The sequence below is a fragment of the Neophocaena asiaeorientalis genome, unplaced genomic scaffold, assembly GCF_003031525.2.
Source record: "Neophocaena asiaeorientalis asiaeorientalis breed wild unplaced genomic scaffold, Neophocaena_asiaeorientalis_V1.1 scaffold50, whole genome shotgun sequence".
Classification (NCBI taxonomy): Eukaryota; Metazoa; Chordata; class Mammalia; order Artiodactyla; family Phocoenidae; genus Neophocaena; species Neophocaena asiaeorientalis.
Window position 1 is genome coordinate 1,664,341 of NW_020172717.1, and position 22,339 is coordinate 1,686,679.

The 22,339-nt window shown below is 44.8% G+C and overlaps 1 pseudogene; it reads right to left on the reverse strand.

The window, feature by feature from the left end:
- Positions 1-10,488: 10,488 nt before the first annotated feature.
- On the reverse strand, positions 10,489-11,876 carry LOC112396422 (P2Y purinoceptor 3-like; annotated as a pseudogene).
- Positions 11,877-22,339: the final 10,463 nt, after the last annotated feature.

A 22,339-nucleotide genomic window follows, 5' to 3' on the forward strand; every position in this document is an offset into this window, starting at 1 on the left:
TCTGGAATGACTTGGCCTCAGCCTCAGCCCCCTTGGCTTCTGCCATTTGCAGGTTCTTGGAGCTCTGAGCAGAGATTTGCTGCCTTGAGGGCAATGGGGAAAACTTTGGTGTTTTGTAAGAAATACTGAAAAGTTCTTGACATCATACAGGCAGGACAGCCAGCCAAACTTACTACAAAATCGTTAGTACTTATACCCTTGAGGTGTTCTTATATATGGTCATGCACTCAAGTGAATGTGTCCTCTTCTTGGTGAATCTTTATCAGTCCCACTTCTTGGCAGCTACCCTGCCCAACTTACTCTGCTCCCTGGACTGATTTTTTTTCCGCATAAGTTTGACTGCAAATCAGTTGTGTAATGAAAATCAGTGGACTTACGAGGTATTCCATTTGGGATTTGCATCTACTTTTTAGGAGTTTGTCGTTTTTGGTTTTTTGAAGGGGATTGCTTTCGGTGCTGTCACCTAAGATTTAGTAGGGTAGTAGCTTTCTGTGCTTCCATTTCCTGATTAGCAAAATGGAATATCACTAGAGTTCCTTCTGCCACTCATGTTCTTAATTTATGAAACATATAAGTGTGGTTAATTGCCATATGTTAGATATGTATTCATTGAGGGATGACCTAAAACATGGTCTAGAGAAATAGCTATCCATTCCTTGCATTCAGTTGATGGCTTGAACAGGATGGGCCCTCTTAGGATCATGTTCAGATTCCTTTGGGCCTTGGCAAGCAAATGAAGCATGCGTGGACATTTCTAGGATACAGTGGGCTGTTCAGAAACAGCCAAAATTGTGGGCTGGTGAGAGTTTCAAGCTTCTTGCCAGGCTCATTCCAACCCCCTCCCCCTTGCTCCTCCCCAAATATTGAGGCTGGTTCAGTTTCCCAAGGAAAATCTGATTATTTCCAGGGTCTGTGTCTTATCACATTCAGGTAGTTTTTAACCATTCAAAGCAGACCCTATCTTCCCTGAGTAAATAAAAGTATCAGGACAAGAGGCAAATCCCTCTCCCCCCTTCCCCACCCCAATGGAGCCCAGATTTTGCAGGCTACAGTGGACAAGAGGTGGTCAAACGGTTGATGGAGTGACATGGGAAGAGGATGAGAGGGAGAGGAGAGAGGGTGGGTTTGAGCTGGCAGCAACAGGGCTGGGAGAGCTGGGATGAGAGAATCAACTGCAAGGGGAACAGGGCCTATATGAGCAGCAGGAAGCCTGGCCTGGGACTTGGAGGTGGTGGGGAGGTGGGCCTGGAGACGGGCCATCAATGGAGAAAAGACAGCCTCTTCAATAAGTGGTGCTGGGAAAACTGGACAGCTACATGTAAAAGAATGAAACTAGAGCACTTCCTAACGCCATACACAAAAATAAACTCCAGATGGATTAAAGACCTAAATGTAAGACCAGACACTATAAAACTCTTAGAGGAAAACATTGGCAGAACACTCTATCACATAAATCACAGCAAGATCCTTTTTGACCCATCTCCTAGAGAAAGGGAAATAAAAACAAAAATAAACAAATGGGACCTAATGAAACTTAAAAGCTTTTGCACAGCAAAGGAAACCATAAACAAGATGAAAAGACAACCCTCAGAATGGGAGAAAATATTTGCAAATGAAGCAACTGACAAAGGATTAATCTCCAATATATACAGGCATGCAGCTCAATATCTAAAAAACAACCCACCAAAAATGGGCAGAAGACCTAAATAGACATTTCTCCTAAGAAGATATACAGATTGCCAACAAACAGATGAAAGAATGCTCAACATCATTAATCATTAGAGAAATGCAAATCAAAACTACAATGAGGTATCACCTCACACGGTCAGAACAATAAATGCTGGAGAGGGTGTGGAGAAAAGGAAACCCCCTTGCACTGTTGGTGGGAATGTAAATTGATGCAGCCATTGTGGAGAACAGTATGGAGGTTCCTTAAAAAACTAAAAATAGAACTACCACATGACCCAGCAATCCCACTACTGGGCATATACCCTGAGAAAACCATAATTCAAAAAGAGTCATGTACCACAATGTTCATTACATCACTATTTACAATAGCCAGGACATGGAAGCAACCTAAGTGTCCATCGACAGATGAATGGTTAAAGAGGATGTGGCACATATATACAATGGAATATTACTCAGCCATAAAAAGAAATGATATTGAGTTATTTGTAGTGAGGTGGATGGACCTAGAGTCTGTCATACAGAGTGAAGTAAGTCAGAAAGAGGAAAACAAATACCGTATGCTAACATATATATGGAATCTGAAAAAAAACAAAACAGGTCTGAAAAACCTAGGGGCAGGAGAGGAATAAAGATGCAGATGTAGAGAATGGACTTGAGGACACAGGGAGAGGGAAGGGTAAGCTGGGACGAAGTGAGAGTAGCATGGACATATATACACTATCAAATGTAAAATAGATAGCTAGTGGGAAGCAGCTGCACGGCACAGGGAGATCAGCTCGGTGCTTTGTGACCACCTAGAGGGGTGGAGAATCAACTGCAAGGGGAACAGGGCCTATATGAGCAGCAGGAAGCCTGGCCTGGGACTTGGAGGTGGTGGGGAGGTGGGCCTGGAGACGGGCCATCAATGGAGAAAAGACAGCCTCTTCAATAAGTGGTGCTGGGAAAACTGGACAGCTACATGTAAAAGAATGAAACTAGAGCACTTCCTAACGCCATACACAAAAATAAACTCCAGATGGATTAAAGACCTAAATGTAAGACCAGACACTATAAAACTCTTAGAGGAAAACATTGGCAGAACACTCTATCACATAAATCACAGCAAGATCCTTTTTGACCCACCTCCTAGAGAAATGGAAATAAAAACAAAAATAAACAAATGGGACCTAATGAAACTTAAAAGCTTTTGTACAGCAAAGGAAACCATAAACAAGACCAAAAGACAACCCTCAGAATGGGAGAAAATATTTGCAAATGAAGCAACTGACAAAGGATTAATCTCCAATATATACAGGCATGCAGCTCAATATCTAAAAAACAACCCACCAAAAATGGGCAGAAGACCTAAATAGACATTTCTCCTAAGAAGATATACAGATTGCCAACAAACAGATGAAAGAATGCTCAACATCATTAATCATTAGAGAAATGCAAATCAAAACTACAATGAGGTATCACCGCACACGGGCAGAACAATAAATGCTGGAGAGGGTGTGGAGAAAAGGAAACCCCCTTGCACTGTTGGTGGGAATGTAAATTGATGCAGCCATTGGGGAGAACAGTATGGAGGTTCCTTAAAAAACTAAAAATAGAACTACCACATGACCCAGCAATCCCACTACTGGGCATATACCCTGAGAAAACCATAATTCAAAAAGAGTCATGTACCACAATGTTCATTACATCACTATTTACAATAGCCAGGACATGGAAGCAACCTAAGTGTCCATCAACAGATGAATGGATAAAGAGGATGTGGCACATATATACAATGGAATATTACTCAGCCATAAAAAGAAATGATATTGAGTTATTTGTAGTGAGGTGGATGGACCTAGAGTCTGTCATACAGAGTGAAGTAAGTCAGAAAGAGGAAAACAAATACCGTATGCTAACATATATATGGAATCTGAAAAAAAACAAAACAGGTCTGAAAAACCTAGGGGCAGGAGAGGAATAAAGATGCAGATGTAGAGAATGGACTTGAGGACACAGGGAGAGGGAAGGGTAAGCTGGGACGAAGTGAGAGTAGCATGGACATATATACACTATCAAATGTAAAATAGATAGCTAGTGGGAAGCAGCTGCACGGCACAGGGAGATCAGCTCGGTGCTTTGTGACCACCTAGAGGGGTGGGTTAGGGAGGGTGGGAGGGAGATGCAAGAGGGAGGGGATATGGGGATATATGTATATGTATAGCTGCTTCACTTTGTTACACAGCAGAAAGTAACACAGCATTGTAAAGCAATTATCCTCCAATAGAGATGTTCAAAAAAGAGAAATCAGGTTTGGGGGGAAGGTGATTTCAGTTTTGGCTTTGTGGAACTTTCAGTGCCCAAGGGACTGCTGTATGGACAGAAGCATGGGTTTGAAATGCAAGAGGATTTCCCTGGAGAGAGGTTTGGGAGTCATTAGTGGGTCCATCAGGGAGTCAGTGAGATCGCCCAGGAGGCGTGTGCTGATAGAGTAGAGTGCCAAGGACAGAGCTCTGGGCCCACCCAACCACACTTAACGGGGCTGGAGTAGAAAGAGGTGTGAAGAGAAGCAGGAGAGAGTGCATTCTCTGGAAGCAAGAGTTTAAGAAGGGAGTGGGTGACAGTGACAAATGCCATGGAAGCTCAAGCAGGATAGGGTCTGACAGTTCAATTTGTAACTGGAAAGCCATTGGTGTGTTGTCGAGAGCAATTTCAATGGACTGGGATGGTGGGCTGGGCAGCAGCCGGCTCATAATGATTTGGCATCTGAATTCAAGGTAGAAACTGCAATAAAAAATGTAGCCTATTCTCACAAGAAACTAGGCTATAAAAGAAGAGAGAACATAAGGAGTGTTCAGCGGCTGTGTCTTTAATTGTTGGGTTAAGGCTTTCTAAAGGTCTTGTGGCTAATGTGTTTTTCTACTTGCAGAATGGAGCATTCTCAATTCTGATTCTTTAATTTTCTAAGTGGCACTTTTTTTTTAAGTGGCACTTTTTGCTTTTTGTTCGTGATTTAACCGCTATAAAAATGCCCAGCTACAGCTTGCTGCAGGAACATAAGTTCTGCTTCTTATCATGGAATTGTTTTTGAGGCGGTTACCTTTGAAGTTGTTTGGTACATTAAAAACAAACAAACAAAAAACCTCAACAAAACAAGAAGTTGAGAAATTGCAAGAGATTTGGTTTGTTTACAAGAAAGTAAAAGACAATGGGAATACATAACTTTATAAGCTTAGGTTATGTTTAATTGCAAACGACTTTGAGAAAAATTTCCCCTCTTTACTGTCCTTGAAATATGGGCTAAAAAGTGAGAATGCTTACAGGTGTTGTGTGTTCTGGAATTGCTTTGAATTGCAGTTGGTGAGTGTGAGAACAAATAAATCCCAAATGATTTGTGATTTAGTTTTATAGGCACACATTCATAAACTGGGTTCAGGCAGTAATTCCAGAAAAGCATACGCAGGAGTACAGGAGTACTCCACAGAAATTTAGCGAGTACCCATATATTCAAGCCTCCGTTAGATCCTGCAGGAGGGGAAATAAGGGGACTTAAATAATGCTGCTCATACTTGGTAGAAGGGAGATGTGCCTTAATAGATGTGGTTGAAGGGTCAGAGAAGGAAAGAGCCTTCTTATGGGTGATCAGGGTAGGCTTCTTGGAAGAGGTGGCATTTGAGCTGTTTGCTGAGAGAAAGCTGTTCATTCTTCTTCGACTAGTCTGTTTCATGTGATACCCTTGACTACTCTCTTTCTTAAAACTGTGCCCTTGTTTGATTTTCCAATGCTCTGTTATCCAGCACCACCTCCTGTCCCTGTGTTCCCTGGAAAGACTTTTTTTTATGGTTCCTGTATCTCCTAGGTCCTCTGTTCTTTCTCTTCCTTTCTTCCTCAGAGATGTAATTTCCATCTGCAGCTTTGAATAGTTGCCTGGACAGATAACTCTAAACCCAGGACTTGAGCCTAAGCTGTCTCTGAACCTCCATCCTACATTTCCAACTTGAGGCCTCACTAGCAGCTCACGTTTACTTGCCTGAACTCTCCCTCATGATACACAGGCTCGTCACCTCCCTCCTTCCTTCCTTTTTCTTTCCCCAGTAACTGTTGAGTGCCCATCGTGTGCTAGGTGTTAGTTGATCATTCTTTTTGATTCCTCAGGCTTGGAGTCTCAGAGTCGTTTTTGTTCTGTCTCCTTTACCACCCATGTCTCAATAATTTATTTCATTTCTCTTCATTCTTTGTTTGTTTCTATGACCACATTTTATTTTATTTTTAATTTTTATTGGCATATAGTTGCTTTACACTGTTGTGTTAGTTTCTACTGTACAGCAAAGTGAATCAGCTATATGTATACATATATCCCCTCTTTTTTGGATTTTCTTCCCATTTAGGTCATCTTCATTCTTTCCAATATGTTTTAAAATCTTTATAGTTCTACTCATGCCCATTATCTGTACACTTGGATCACTGCAGTGGTCCCCTGTAAATGGTAATCACCTTCCTCTTCCTCCTCTTCATTGTCAGCATCACCATTGCTTACTGAGTGTCCACCATGTTCAGAATGTTGCTAGGATGCCATAGTCTATAGATTGATAAATGGAGTAGAAGGGGAGACAAAATAGACCTGAATGGTAAAGGAGCCCATTGTCAACTCCAAGGTGGTAGGCCCAGTGGGTGAGTCAGCAGTGCACTGTGAGATCAGAGGAAGTAGAGCCCAAGATCTGGGAAAGATGAGTCCCTAGGCATGTGGAGAAGGTTTGGGGGAGGGTGTTGAGTGGTAAATGGTGGCCCCATGGTAAACATGTGAGAGGTGGAAATCCACATGGTATGGTGGGAGACCTGTGAGTTGAAAAGTTTAGCTGGAACTGGACTGTGATGGATCTGGTAGACCAGCATGAGAAATCTGGGCTTTATTCTATTAGAAGTAAGGATATAGGGAGAGGGAATGGACAGAAGTAGGGAGAGTGTGATCTATGAAAAATGTCCTTTAAAAGAAAATCTGTAGGTGGTGTGTAGGCTGCCTTTGAAGGGAAGGAAGGCCAATTAGGAGATCTCACAGAAGCCTGCTGTGACATTTTGTTTCTCTTCTCTAAACACAGTGGCTGCCAGACTAAGTTTCTAAGTCACAGCTTTGATCCTATCACCCTCCTGCCCAGATGCCCTTGGTGGGTTCCTGTGCCTTGAGGAGCGGTTCTTTGGCCGGCTTTGGGGCGGCGCTTCGTGATCACACTTCAGTCCACCTCCCAGCATTGTCTCCACCTCCTACCCCTCAGGAACCAACCATTGGTCCCCACACAAATTTTCCGTTCTCTCCAGTGCTTGGGAAATTCTAATAATTGCAGTTTCACCCGGCCTTCAGCATACTCATGACGCCGTTCGTGGTCCCCACAGCCTCTGCCCCCTGCCGAAACTTCCCTCATACTGACGGTGTGTGGTTTGTTTTTGATTAATCAACAACTGACATGATTTTTTTTCTGTAGCTGCTGAAGTTGTTAATTAGCACTCATACTGTTGTTTGTATGTTTTGGTTTTTTTTCTCCAACAGTCTGTAACCTCCTCACGGGCTGGCACTGTGCTTGACACTTGTAGGTGGCTATAGCCATTATATTTGCATCCAGTACTGCCCCAGTCATGGTATTTTGAACATGATATTTGCTGACCTTCCATTTTGTTTTAACCTGTCCGAGCAGCCAGGCAGCTTATGCGAGATGCTCGGGGCCCAGGGTGACAACACATTTGAGGATGCTGGCTTTCACCAGGGTGGTGGGCATTGAGTGGGGAGATTCAGGAAGAACTTTTTTCTTAAAGTGTCCTTGTCCCATTGTGTAGGTAGGTTTTTGATAACCACAAGGGAGTCAGGAGTATCCCCTTGACTTTTGTTGGGCAGTGGGTTCCCAGCTCCCCTTTCAATAAGGCCCTTTCTTCAAAGGGAATAGTCTGCTTTGATTCTTGTCTCTTGAGATAGCTATCCCTGAAAACCAGGATACGATGACAACTAAGTTAAACTTTTTTGATACCAACTATCGAGAAATAAGTTAAAAGTGGATGCTTATACTTTGCTGTTAAGTAGGTCAGAAGATTCTGCAGAAGCAAAATGAGCATTATATGGATCAGAGAAATAATTGCAAGCACATAGGTTAACAAGGACTGAAGGCTGGAAAACTTTGGCCAGGGGTTGAAAGCGCTTGCTTTTTAGATAAAGGTGATGCATCCTGAAGAGTCTAGATTAATTTTCTTTCCACTTCTAGGGTCGGCAGGCTGGTGGGCATAAGAGGTAATGGCTAAGTGGCACGTGGAATGGCTTTCAGCTTTTACTGGGGAGCCTATGTACCAGTTCTCCAGGAATGTTAAACCTTGCTAACTTGTAAGGGGTGATACTTAGGACTGGAGGTCAGCTGAATCTTCCCTGTGTATTGATGAGAATAAAGGGACAAAAATTAATAATATAAGCAAGACAACTGAGAGAATATTCAAAAGAGCAAACAGTTTTAAGTTCTCTCAGCTACTATAGAAGCACTTACTTATGTAGAAACAGCTGACCTGCTAATTAGAAAACATCCTTGCCTATTCATTAAACTAATTATCCTAAGGAATTCTGCTAGGCAACATTTAGTCTACTTCTAATTATTGTGTGCCCTTGAAAGCAATAAACTGCACTTTTAGAATAAAATTTTATAATTTAGATATGTACGTGGTTTACTCAGACAGTTCCTGTAAATAGAGTGGGGTGGTAATGAGGGGTTTCACTTTGGATTTTACGAAAAAGGCTTATCTACCACTTCACAGGGAGATTATAATGAATTATTAAATAACGTATGTTTAGATCTGAGAACTCCTTGGAGATCATTATTGTTTAAATATGAGAGGTGTTTTTCTAAGGGGTTTTTTTTGGATTACCTTGGATTTTTTTTTTAAGAGGATGAACATTACATTATGACTTAAGACAGTGGTAAAACTTTTCTGTCATGAACTGAGACATTATGTTCAAATAAGATTAAGGTGGATCATTATTCACACAGCCACTTTACCCTGCAGAGCTTTTTCTGACCTTAACCAGAACACTGGTTAAGAAGTGTAGGAAAAGAGCACTTACTGCATACCCAGTGGTCTGCTGGTAACAGCAGTTATGTAAACAAGCGAGCTGGTGCTGTCAAGGAAAACTCAGCCAGCTCTTTTTTTAAAATTTTATTTTATTTTATTTTATTTTTTGTGGTACATGGGCCTCTCACTGTTGTGGCCTCTCCTGTTGCGGAGCACAGGCTCTGGACACGCAGGCTCAGCGGCAATGGCTCACGCTCCGCGGCATGTGGGATCTTCCCGGACTGGGGCACGAACCCGTGTCCCCTGCATCGGCAGGCAGAGTCTCAACCGCTGCGCCACCAGGGAAGCCCTAAATTTTATTTTTTAACATCTTTATTGGAGTATAATTGCTTTACAATGCTGTGTTTCTGCTGTACAACAGAGTGAATCACCTATACGTATACATATATCCCCATATCCCCTCCCTCTTGTGTCTCCCTCCCACCCTCCCTGTCCCACCCCTCTAGGTGGTCACAAAGCACCGAGCTGATCTCCCTGCGCTATGCGGCTGCTTCCCGCTAGCTATATCTGTTTTACATTTGGTAGTGTATATATGTCCATGCCACTCTCTCACTTCGTCCCAGCTTACCCTTGCCCCTCCCTGTGTCCTCAAGTCCATTCTCTACATCTGCGTCTTTATTCCTGTCCTGCCCCTAGGTTCTTCAGAACCATTTTTTTTGTTTTGTTTAGATTCTGTATATATGTGTTAGCATATGGTATTTGTTTTCCTCTTTCTGATTTACTTCACTCTGTATGACAGACTCTAGTTCCATCCACCTCACTACAAATAACTCAATATCATTTCTTTTTATGGTTGAGTCATATTCCATTGTATATATGTGCCACATCTTCTTTATCCATCCTTCTGTTGATGGACACTTAGGTTGTTTCCATGTCCTGGCTATTGTAAATAAAGTTGCAGTGAACATTGCGGTATATGACTCTTTTTGAATTATGGTTTTCTCAGGGTATATGCCCAGTAGTGGGATTGCTGGGTTGTATGGTAGTTCTATTTTTAGTTTTTTAAGGAACCTCCATACTGTTCTCCATAGTGTCAGCCAGCTCTTGATCAGTGTTTGGATTGGGCCATCTGCTTCAGTCTTAGGGGTGTGTGCTTCAGAGCCAGTGCCTGGGTTCAAAGCTTCCATCCAGCACTATGATCTGAGCATTCTCCAGCTGGGTGACCTTGGACAAGCTACTTAAAGCTTTGTGCTTCAGTTTCCTGATCTGTAAATGGGGCTAACAGTAGCTTCTGTCTCCAAGGGCTGTTGTGAGGTTTAAATGAGTTACTTCTCATAAAGTGCTCTTACATATCAAGGGCTCCATCCATGCATCCATCCACCCACTCATTCAGCCCCTACCTGTTGCGCACTCACCATGTGCTGGGCCCTGCGCTGGAGGCTGGTGTTAGGGGCACAGCACTCAGACAGAAGAGGTCCCTGTCCTATTGGAGGCTACATTTTAGGGGGAAGAGACCATAAAAACACACACAAATGAACAAGTCTAGGTACTAATAAGTGTTACAAAGACAATAAATAGGGAAATAGAGGGTGACTGGGCTGGGGGGAGAGAGGCCAACATTGGCTAGGGTGGCAGGAGTGGATTTGGACGAGGTGATGTTTGAGCTGAGATCTGAACGACAAGAGATAAATGTCAGCTCTCATTAAATTAAGAAAGTTTTCCTTTGTGTTGGTGACTCTTTCAAACATTCTTATTTAAAAATCTCTCATCAATATAAAATCCTTTCTAGCAGGACACCACTAGGAGATCCTGAGCCCCTCTCCCATAGCACATGACTGTGTTCAAACAAGTCATTGTCAACATCTTGGAGCTTTTCCCCCGAACTTCATCTTGACAGTACCCAGATGTGCCCACCCCTGGGTCTCTCCCCCTTGGCTCCAGCTGGGTGCTCACCCACCTTGTTATGCCTCAGTTCCCGGCAGAGCCTGACTCTGTTGTTCCCACCTGACAGCAAGTACAGGACCGGGTTGAGGCAGCTGCTCAGCCTCACCAGAGGCCTCTGTATCTTGTAGGCCAGGCTGGCCACCTTCAAGAGCTGGCAGTTCTGTGAAGGTAGGAAGCGGAGCGTGACGTAGAGGGAGCGTGTGATGTGGAAGGGCACAAAACAGAGGGTGAAGAGGCCGCACACCAGCAGGGTGGTCTGGAGGGACTTGGCCCGGGCCGCGCTGCCCACCCTCGTGAGGCTCTCCCTTGGCTTGGTCAGGCTCCTGACCATCAGCGAATAGCACACCAAAATGACCAAGGAGGGAAAGACAAACAGGACAACATCAGGACCACGCCATAGGTGGAAAACTGATCAAAATGCTCTGGGCTGGTCATGTCGTGGCAGACCATCTGGCTGTTGATGTAGTCCGTTTGGGAGAAGACCAGCGTGGGCAGCAGCTAGAGAGCCACCAGGGCTCACGTGGCGGCGGTGCCCAGCAGGACATGCCGGTGGGTCCGGTAGGGCAGCAAACGCAGCAGGTGGCACACACCCAGGAAGCGGTGCACCGAGATGCAGGTCAGCAGCTGGAAGCTGCTGTAGAGGTTGGTGTAGAACAGGAAGCGCACCAGCTTGCAGAGCAGCTCCCCGAAGGGCCATCTGCCACCCAGGGAGCAGGTGATGATGAAGAAGGGCAGTGTCAGCACATAAAGTAGGTCGGCTACCATCAGGTTCACCAGATCGATGGTGGCACAGCTCCAGCGCTTGGTTTGGTGCCAGGAGAGTCACAGAACAGTGCCGTTCAGGGGGAGGCCTAGCACGAAGATGATACTGTAGGCCAGGGGAGGTAGATTTGCTTGTAGTCCTCTGAGAAATAGCAGAATCTTTCTGCCTTTGAGATGTTGGTATCCAGCTTCTCCATCTCCTGGGAGGCCCCCTTCTGGGAGCACAGCTATTCCTGCTTCTCCTTCCCCTGGGGAGAAACAAAGTGGGTGGCAGAGCATCAGGACCTCAGCCGGGCGTTAGTGTCTGCCTTGATGTGGCATCCAATTCCCAAAGTCTGGGCAGAGTCCTTGTTTGAGAGAGACCAGCTCCAGTAAAAAAAAAGTTAACCCCAAGGGCAAAGCAGTCTTCAAAAGCAGGGCTTCTAGACTTACCAGGTCCACAGGGGTGCCCTTACCCTGACTTGCATGCTCTTGGCTCCAGGCTGGGTTGGTAGGAAGCTCAGGTATAAATGGTGGCAGGAAGATGCTGCTGTCATTTGAACAGGACACACCGTCTCCAACGCTGTGCCTTGTTCTCTGGCTAGGCTACTCTGCATAGAGTTAGGAAACCTCCAAGAGGACCTTCTGCAGCCCGAGATGCTGGTACGTTCCTAGGGGGTTAGTATTGCCTACAGTCTGGCCCTAACCCCATGTGCCACGGTGGAGTAGAAAGTGACCCTTGGGGGCTAGGGAGGATTAGGGAAAGCACAGGTTTTGCCTGCAGGCTCTGCGGGAGGATTTTGATTTGTATCTCTTTCAGGATTTATTAACTGCGTATCTGAATCCTGAGGCTGATGTGCTTATTAACCATCTCAGCATCCCGGACATCCAAGAAAACAGAGCTGAGCCATGAAGCCAGGTGCATCTTCTTTCCTACCCCGTCCCTGCTGACAAAACAGATCCAACAGGCGGACCCACAGAGCTGAGGCAGCTGTGCGTGGAGCCTGCAGTTTCTGGTGCGTTGGGAAATCAGTGGGCCAGTCGGCATGGAGCCTACAGGGGTGGAATGAAGTTGATTTCTAGGGGTTAACCTTCAGAAAGATGAGTTAATATGGGGCAAGAGAGAAAAGTTTAAGTTGGGTAATTTTGGGGTAAATTGAGTGTTGGCTGTAAACTGTACCATATAGATGTTTACTCACAACAGAAGGAACAGAGACCTCACGCGTTCTATCAGTCAACAAACACTTACGGAGCATCGATTGGTCAGGCACTAGGGAGGAAAGATAAATAAAGCATGGTCCTCGCTCTCCAGGCTCTCACAGTCCGGTGGAGAAGACAAGCAGATGATTGCCCTGCAGTATGGGAGATGGTCAACCAAGTGCTGGGAAAACCAGCAGGGTGCTGAGGGAGTCGAGTGAAGGCTTCTTAGACTAGTGCCATGGGAGCTGCTTGGGGGAACAAAGGGGAGCTTGCTGGGAAAGAAGGGTGAGGGGCATTTGGGGCAGGGTTGGGGGCACAGCACATGCAAGGAGACAGAGCCGAAGGGTCCTGGGATGGCAGGATTACCCGTGTGGAGGGTGAAAACTGAGGATGCATAAGGAGGATGATGGATGTGCTTAAGCAGGACAGTGACGGGATGAGGCTGTGTGGCAGGAAGACACCTGGCAGCAGCACGGAACCAAGGCTGGAACAGTCAAACTGTAAGGGGGCTGGAGCAGTGCATGCAGGTGAGAGATGCTCGGGACCCCAAGTGAGGCCATACAGGGTTGACGAGGAGAGAGGACTTGACCCCAGAGGCGCTGCTGAGACAGGAGCAACAGGACAGATTGCATGTGAGGCGTGAGCCAGAAGAGGTGTTGAGGGTGTCCCTGAGACCGGACAGGTGGTGAGGCCAGTGCCCGAGCTGAAGCCTGAAGCTTGAAGGCTGGGGCCAATGCTCTGAGGTGGTGGGGACAGTGGCCATCTGTGCTGCAGCCTGCCAAGGGGCTCGCCACCTCGTCACCTGACTTGAAGATCTGCCTGACTGGGAGGGCAAAGCTTTTTGGCTGGGTGGGTAAAAAGAATCTCGTTTTCATTCATTTTGTCCCATCACCTTCCACGTGGCGGGCTGGCAAATGCTTAGTTATTTCCAGCGAAGCTGCCTTCCCAGCTCGGTGTGGGCTCTCAGACGGAGGTTGCGGAGGGGAACCAGCCTGGTTCAATGCAGACTCGGGCCTGCCACGTCACACCGTGATTTTGTTTAGTCCTCAGAACAACCGTGTGGATGCAGCATTGGCTCCATTTTACTGTGACGAAATTGCGGGTCAGAGAAGACACCCTGGTGGGGCTTGCTAGGCCCTCCAGTCTGGTGGGTTTGCCCCTGATGGGGGCTGTGGGCTTCTGCCCCCTCACACCTGTGGTGGAAAGCACTCAAATCCCAGCTCTGCCGGGGACCATGAGTACAGTCTGAAGAAGCAAGTCACCTTATCTCTCTCAGCGACAGTCTCCCCAGTTGTAAGATGGGACAGTGTGTCTGGTGAGGTTGCTGTGAGCATTAGCTGGAAGAAAGGCACCCTCACAAGGGAGTGACCCAACATGCTTTGGTTCTCTTCCCTCCCCTCATCCCTCTTCTGCCAGAGACCATGGTGCCCTGGAAGCCCGAGCTCTTTGGTTTATGTGGAAGGATGGGAGGACGAGTGTGACTTTACTACCTCATAACTGACAAGGTCACTTTTCTTCCTGGCTATGACCTGCTGTGGTCTGAATTGTGTCACCTACGAATTCATGTATTGAACCCCTAACCTGTAGTGTGACTACATTTGGAGTAAGGGAGTAATTAAAGTCAAATAAGGTCATAAGAATGGGGGCCTACATATACCTGGAGAAAACCATAATTCAAAAAGAGTCACACACCACAATGTTTATTGCAGCTCTATTTACAATAGCCAGGACATGGAAGCAACCTAAATGTCCATCGACAGATGCATGGATAAAGAAGATGTGGCACATATATACAATGGAATATTACTCAGCCAGAAAAAGAAATGAAATTGAGTTATTTGTAGTGAGGTGGATGGATCTAGTCTGTCATACAGAGCGAAGTAAGTCAGAAAGAGGAAAACAAATACCATATGCTAACACATATATATGGAATAAAAAAAAATGGTTCTGAAGAACCTAGGAGTAGGACAGGAATAAAGACTCAGACGTAGAGAATGGACTTGAGGACGTGGGAGGGGGAAGGGTAAGCTGGGACGAAGTGAGAAGAGTGGCATGGACATATATACACTACCAAATGTAAAATAGATATAGCTAGTGGGAAGCAGCCGCATAGCACAGGGAGATCAGCTCGGTGCTTTGTGACCACCTAGAGGGGTGGGATAGAGAGGGTGGGAGGGAGACGCAAGAGGGAGGGGATATGGGGATATATGTATATAGCTGATTCACTTTGTTATATAGCAGAAACTAACACACCATTGTAAAGCAATTATACTCCAATAATGATGTTAAAAAAAAAAGAGTGGGGCCCTAATCCAGTAGGATTAGTGTCTTAATAAAGGACAGCAGAGAGCTTTCTCTCTCTCGTGAAGACGTAGCAAGAAGGTGGACTGTAAGCCAGGACGAGAGCTCTCATCAGGAACCAAACCCTGCAGTTCTTGAGATTTTGGACTTCCCAGTTTCCATAACTGTGAGAAATACATTTCTGTTGTTTTAAACCACCCAGCCTGTGGCATTTTGTTCCAGCAGTTTGAGAAGACTAAGATATCTTCCATGCATTTCCAGGCCTACCCAGTCTGGAGGGACAGCTTTTGGTGAGAGATTGACCATCCTTAGTCGAGACATTGTGTAAGAGAACTACACAATGTTTGGAACAGTGCATTATTGAGGCTATTATGGAGAAAGGAAGAGGGAGAAAAACTCAGGCCATAAAGGGGTTAATTCACTTGCCAAAAGCTGTGATGATGTTGACCGCCTCCTCCTTGAAGCCTCTTTTCTACCCTCTGCAATCCCCTGACTTTTCTCCTGTCTCCCTAGAACTCCTAGCTTCTTCCATTCATTGGGATGCAGCATTGAGGGGCTATTAGCTATTCACAGAACAAAGGAAACGACTCAGTGGAAGAGAAGCAGGCTGGAGTTTTATAATAGAAGAGAAGTTGGGGGACAGTTGCTGTGATGAATGGAATTCTCAGGAGAGAGATGTCCTCACTTCTAGAAAGTGAGTGTATGTTGTAACATGTAGTTTCCCCTCTTTTTTTTTTTTTTTAACAAGATGTTGGGGGTAGGAGTTAAAATTTATTTATTTTTGCTGTGTTGGGCCTTCGTTTCTGTGCGAGGGCTTTCTCTAGTTGTGGCAAGCGGGGGCCACTTTTCATTGCGGTGCGCGGGCCTCTCACTATCGCGGCCTCTCTTGTTGCGGAGCACAGGCTCCAGACGCGCAGGCTCACGGGCCCGTAGTTGTGGCTCACGGGCCTAGTTGCTCCGCGGCATGTGGGATCCCTCCCAGACCAGGGCCCGAACCTGTGTCCCCTGCATTAGCAGGCAGATTCTCAACCACTGCGCCACCAGGGAAGCCCCTGTAGTTTCCCCTCTTTGTCACCATTTATTCACAAGCTTTCAAAAAGACTGACATGGTTTAGAGTTGGAATTTGTTTCACTGTTGGACTCAGTGGGGATTTGGGCCTTGAGAAAATAATGAAGTGAGAATCCTGAATGTGGGTTAAATGGGTACCATGACTTCCAATCTTCAGCCTAGAGTTCTTCCCACTGTGGGTCTCCAAGAGCCTGGCTGCCTGCTAAACAGGGGTCCCAGCTAGTCATCTCCAAAGCAGCAATGACCTCTGAGTACCATGGTGTACATCTTCCCAAGGGGACAGGGAAGTCTTTATCATTTTCATGGTTTGAAATAGTTATTACTACCCAGAGGAATGACTCAGCTAAGATGAAGAAGAAAGAGGTGTTCTCTCTCCTTTAACAAGTATTTGTAAGATACGTATTTCAAGAGTTCAGAAAAGGGAAAAGTTATGAATAAATTTGAGTAGCAACAAAATGTTAACTGCCTTTCAGTTGTGGAGGAGTGGTTGAGAAAATAGGATCCCCTTAAAAAAGATTTTGGGTCAAAAGAGTGGGCATTGCTTATTTTCATTTTTAAAATGCCACTATTGTATTATAAATGTGTTTAAATCTATAAATTGATTTTCATATTTTACTTGTATCTAGAGACCTTTCTTAGAGAAATGGAGCTATTTAATGGAGTCTCATAAATGCCTTCAGACAGTAAATTTGTTTTTACAAGTTATTCCTTAAAACTGTTTATAAATATATGCAGTTCTTTAATACTTTTACCTTTAATTTTTAATACAAATTTTAACTTTATTTTTATTTATTTGTTTTTTTTGCGGTTCGCGGGCTTCTCACTGTTGTGGCCTCTCCCGTTGCGGAGCACAGGCTCCGGACGCGCAGGCTCTGTGGCCATGGCTCACGGGCCCAGCCGTTCCGCGGCATGTGGGAACTTCCCGGACCGGGGCACGAACCCGTGTCCCCTGCTTCGGCAGGCGTACTCTCAACCACTGTGCCACCAGGGAAGCCCTTTAATACAAATTTTAAAGGTTACACTCCATTAACAGTTATTACAAAATATTGGCTATATTCTCCGTGTTGTATAATACATTCCTGAGCCTCTCTTACACCCAAAAGCTTGTACCTCCCACTTCCCCACCCCTATATGCCCTTTCCACAGTGGTGTGGAAAGCAGTATGGAGGTTTCTCAAAAAGCCACTGTAATATATGCATTTCTTAATTTCTAGAGATGAATTAGAAATTTATTATTCATACTCATATTCACAACGTAATTATTCTATTTTTCAATAAGCTTTAAAAAATGGGGCCCCAAGGTACATTTAATTAGGTGGTGGATTACAGAAGTCGGTGGTTTACTTTGAATTACTTTTCCTAAGTGTTTCAAATCCACTAGATAGTTTGGTGTTATTTGGCCAATAGACCACTGGGTGGCGATAAAGACTGACAGACAGGTTACAATTTTTTCCTCCACAAGGAAGCAGAAATTGGGATTGGGCTCAGGTCCAGCCATAGCAGCTGTGGATAAGATATAATTCATTGAGGACATACAGAAAATCACACCAACCAAACCACCTCCTGTCCAAAGTTACTATGTTAGGTTCACACAATGAAATGGTGTTGCAATCAGCTGAAAGCAGCCTTTCTGGGATTGATTTTTAAAAAGATCTTGTGAGATAGGCATGGCTGGCATTATTTCCCCCATTAAACAGCTGAGCAAACTGAGGTTCAGTGGAAGTCTTATCTGCAATGATTTGGGGAAAGCCTGGGCTTCTTTCACAAAGCAGAGACTCAGCAAATTTCCAGATTTCCAGGGAATTTTTTTTTTTTTTTTTTTTAGCTACCTTCCCCCTTCTCACCCCCCCAATCACATAAGAAAGAAAGAAAACAGGGAAATAAAAGAGCAGGTCATCCCAGAAGTCACTAGATGTAGTGCCTTTGTTATAGATAACTGAACCCTAGCTCAAAAAGCATGGTCTAGAGATAATGGTAAAGAGAAAGAGGACAAAACAGAGTTTTAAAAAACTGTCAAGAACGAGTTCTACATAGCAACCCAGTCGTTTTTTTTTTAATTAATTGATTTATGGCAGCGTTGTGTCTTCATTGCTGCATGTGGGCTTTCTCTAGTTGCGGTGAGCAGGGGCTACTCTTCGTTGCGGTGGGCAGGCTTCTCATTGCGGTGGCTTCTCTTGTTGCGGAGCACGGGCTCTAGATGCACGGGCTTTGGTAGTTGCGGTGCGTGGGCTCAATAGTTGTGGCTCGCAGGCTCAGTAGTTGTGGCTCACGGGCTTAGTTGCTCTGCGGCATGTGGGATTTTCCCGGATGAGGGCTCAAACCCGTGTCCCCTGTACTGGCAGGTGGATTCTTAACCACTGTGCCACCAGGGAAGTCCAGCAACCCCGTTTTAAACTGTACCTTGAGTCTTAAGATAAAAGGCACTTGTTAGCCTTTTAATGATTTTGTATTATATTTTTCCAGTGTGGGCTTATGCCTGCTGTGTGCCTACATCCCTCTTCCATGTCTGAATTGTCCCCAAACCTAAGAGCCCAAGGGCTTTTATTTTTCACAAGGGAAAGCAAATTGGATCCTTTAAATAATTAAAAGACTGTCGAGAGACAGTGAGTACTTAATTTCAATAATTAATTTAGCAGCTTGTACATTTTTGTTTTCTGTTGACAAGGATCTGACATAATTGGCAGCTTCAAATTAGTGTAAACACAGGGAGGGATAGGGAAACATCACTCTGACATTGTATTGTCACAACAGAGAAGGTGGCTGCCCTGAAACTGATGTTACTCTGTCTGGCAAAATAATCACTACTGAAAAAATTATCGTTTTACTTCATCTATACAAATGTGTAATACCACCCCTCCACTGACTTTGAAATCAGAATTTTTAACATTAATGGTGCAGTAAAAATGATCTTGGCTGCAACATCCCGTGGCTCTGGAAGTCCACCATTGCCTCTAGGCTCACGACCCTGAAAGGAGATCTGTATGAAACTTTTTCCTTTTCCTTTCATTTGGCATCAAAGATATTTAAACGCGTCACGACTGAGTCTTTGCCTGTGTGCCCTGTGCAGAAATGTAGAAAGCTGGTTTGGTTTGGGGCAAGAGAGGAGATCAGTGGTAGAGTCTGGGGCTTGAGGACTAATGGTAAAGTTGCCCAAGGCATCTGCAGAGTAAAGGGCTTGTATCTTAGGACCCTGTTTTCATCCACTCTTCCCCTTAGGCATCAGGTTCCACCCACAGCTTCCCTAAAATGCCCTTTACAGCAGTAACACGCTGATGGATGTGCGGTCCACTGTCAGAGTCTTTCCTGTTGCTAGGGTGTTGCTAGGGTCTGGGGGAGGAATCCACGATGGCTTCAGACATTCAGCACAGTGGGTGAGAGGGAATAGGGTGTGCTACCATCGTGTTTGGGAGTGCAATCCCAGGGAGCAGGGTGAGGGGCAAGGGGAGTGACCGGCGAAGGAGGGACCCTGCCTTCATCCACTCTTAACCTCAGGCATCAGGTTTTCTCACCAAACCCCAGGTTTTTTTTGCCCTGTGAGGTGTTCCCCCTTCCTCCCCACACACTTCTGTGCTGCTTCTACGTGGGAGATGAGGGGTTCCTGCTGTATCTGGACTGGGATCCTTTTGTATGAAGTGATTCTTCTAGTTTCTTCTTGCTCATTTTTTCTATTGTCTTGTCTGTCTTTTTGTTATTGAGTTTTAGGAGATCTTTACATATTTTCAATAAAAATATTTTCTGTTACTCATGTTACAACTATTTGTTTTCCTACTCTGGCTTTCCCTGACTTAACTGCATATATATATATAGTTTTTTTTTTTTTAAGGAATGAAGTTTTTAATTTTAACATAGTTGAAATGATCAGTATTCCTTTTGTTTGTGCTTTTTGTATCTGGTTTAAGACTTTCTCTACCCTGAGGTCATAAGGATATTCTTCTGGATTAGCATATGAAAGCCTTTCCCATTTAGATCTATTTGATTTTTCCTACTAAAGAGTTTAATGTGTGTGTGTGTGTGTGTGTGTGCATCTAAGAAACACAGAGAAAGATGATTAGATTAAATGCTGTGTGGAGAGCACAGGGCATTGGAAACAGGTGAGGGAGCATTTGCTGTAGTCTAGAAGGGACATCATGGTAGCTTTGACCTGAGTGGTGAGGGTGGGAACAGAGAGAAATGGGTGTATTCAGTGGACATTTAGGAGGGAAATGAGTGTGACTTGGTGTGAATTGCATATGGGGGAGGGGCTGAGGACTACCCCTAGTGAACCCTTTTTCTGCTGCTCTAACCAATGCACTCACCCTTTTCTTTTTTTTCTCGATTTCATTGCTTCTCCATTCAGTTTGTGCTTCCTCCTTGCTTCTCCTGACTCGGCTTTCCCTCTGGGCTTCCTTCGACTTCCAGCACTGCTACAGATGGCTAACTCTGCCCACAGAGCCATAGAAAATTTCCCAAGAGGCTCTGATTGACCCAGGTATTCACCATCATTCCTGTTTGGATAGGACTGCCGCAGCCAGGCCTCTGGCATGCTGTGGGTCTGCACACACATGGGCTGCCTGGGTGGCCCCTTCATTATGGCCAGGGTCTGCTGTGATGGGATCACAGAGTTAGGAGCAGGGCCACACTTGACGGATGAGCACTAAGGGTTGCTCTTTCTGTGGAGGTTTTGAGAAAGACAGTTCCCCTCAGAGGAGGGCTGTGAGCAGCTGGCACTCGGTGTGTTCTGTGAGCGCAGCAGAGCATTAGAAAGAGAAGGTACACCTAAGAGAATGGATTTTCTTTTTCACTAAACCCGCTTTTTCTTTAATGATGTCTATACTATGAACTTGCTTTCTAAAACACATATTTATATTAGAAACTTCTCATGACCCTTAAAGCAATTGTAGATAGCAAACATAATATTTGAAGATGGTCTCCGACGCAGAGTTTCATTTATTAATAGTATACCAATCAGAGCTTTGACTGTGAGATATTTTGTTCATGCATAAACCATACATTTGAATTGACAGTCCTATTAATGAAGGAATGCAGTTATGTATGTTTATGGTAAAAAAACCAACTGGATAGTTTTTGAACCTCATTATATGCAAGACATATTAAAAACAGGAGTTGTAGAGAGTGAAAACAGGCCTTGATGTCATGTTCAGTAAAACACGTCAGAGGTGAAGTTTCAGAAAGCACTATGGTGAAATATGAGGGGAAGGTGTGGAGTTGCAAGGGGTTTCATTTAAACACAAGCCTCATGTATTAATATCTTCATTGATTTATTTTTATGCCAATATGTTCTGACATAAATATGGTGATCTATAATGTATCGACCATAAAAGTCAACATTATTTTTAAAGCTGACTCAGGGAAATAAAACCTCATTGTTAGTGCTGATATATACGGTATGTTACTCTGTGGAAAAATTAACCTCTTCTGTCCTGTTCCTGATGGAGCTAAGTAAGAGGGATTCATTTTAATAGTCACTGACCTTTGGTGCATGTTTTGCTTCCTGGCCAATGTCCAGTTTGCGATGGGATTGGCCCATGGTGTGAAGTAAAGAGCAGGGCATGTTCAACATTCCAGAAAAGACTCTGCCAAGCATGGAAGCCAGTCAGCAAATATCTTTGCCTTTTAGAAGGTCAGAAGGCCTGTGAAACTCTCCTGGTCAGGTATTGTGGAGCCATAACTCGTGTCTTCTGTATGAGAGCAACAATGAGAGCGGAAGTGTCATGGAGACCCCAAAACAGAGAGGACACGTGCGGACAGTGTCAGCCTTGGATGGTCACAGAGAAGAGACTCCGTCTGGAATGCCAGAGGCAGGGAGCACACTCCAGTGCTCTGCTCAAGCCAGTCACATTAGTGCTGTGGACTTCAGTGAAATGATTCTATGAAATGAAAACCAAGCCAAGGAGAATTTAATTTAGCAGCATAGTAGAGAATGCTAATGGGACTGGGGCCAACTTGGACGACTTCCACTTCCACTAAATTTCAGAACAGAACAAGTTTGCTGAAAATAACAAAACGCTGAGAACTTTAGAGCTAGAGGGCCCCTGGGTGCAAGGCAGGAGTAATCACTTGATAGATGAGGCAGCCGTTAAACCCCAAGAGATTAAGTGAGCAGTTTGCCCAGGGAGACACAGCTGGTTAGTGGCTGCACTGTATCTGAGGTCCAGATCTCCCGGTTCTCTGTGCAGGGCTCTTTCTGCTCCATTTGATCAATTAGGAGCCATGACTGATAACACACATGCTTGGAGGATATTCCACAGAACCACCTGAATCTGGTTGCAAACGTACCAGTGCACTGAACTGGTCTTTTCAAGGTTCCCTATGGTCCCCATGCTGCCAAGTTCTCTGCATACTTTTCTGACTCAATTTAAACTTCTAATCAGCATACTGCAGT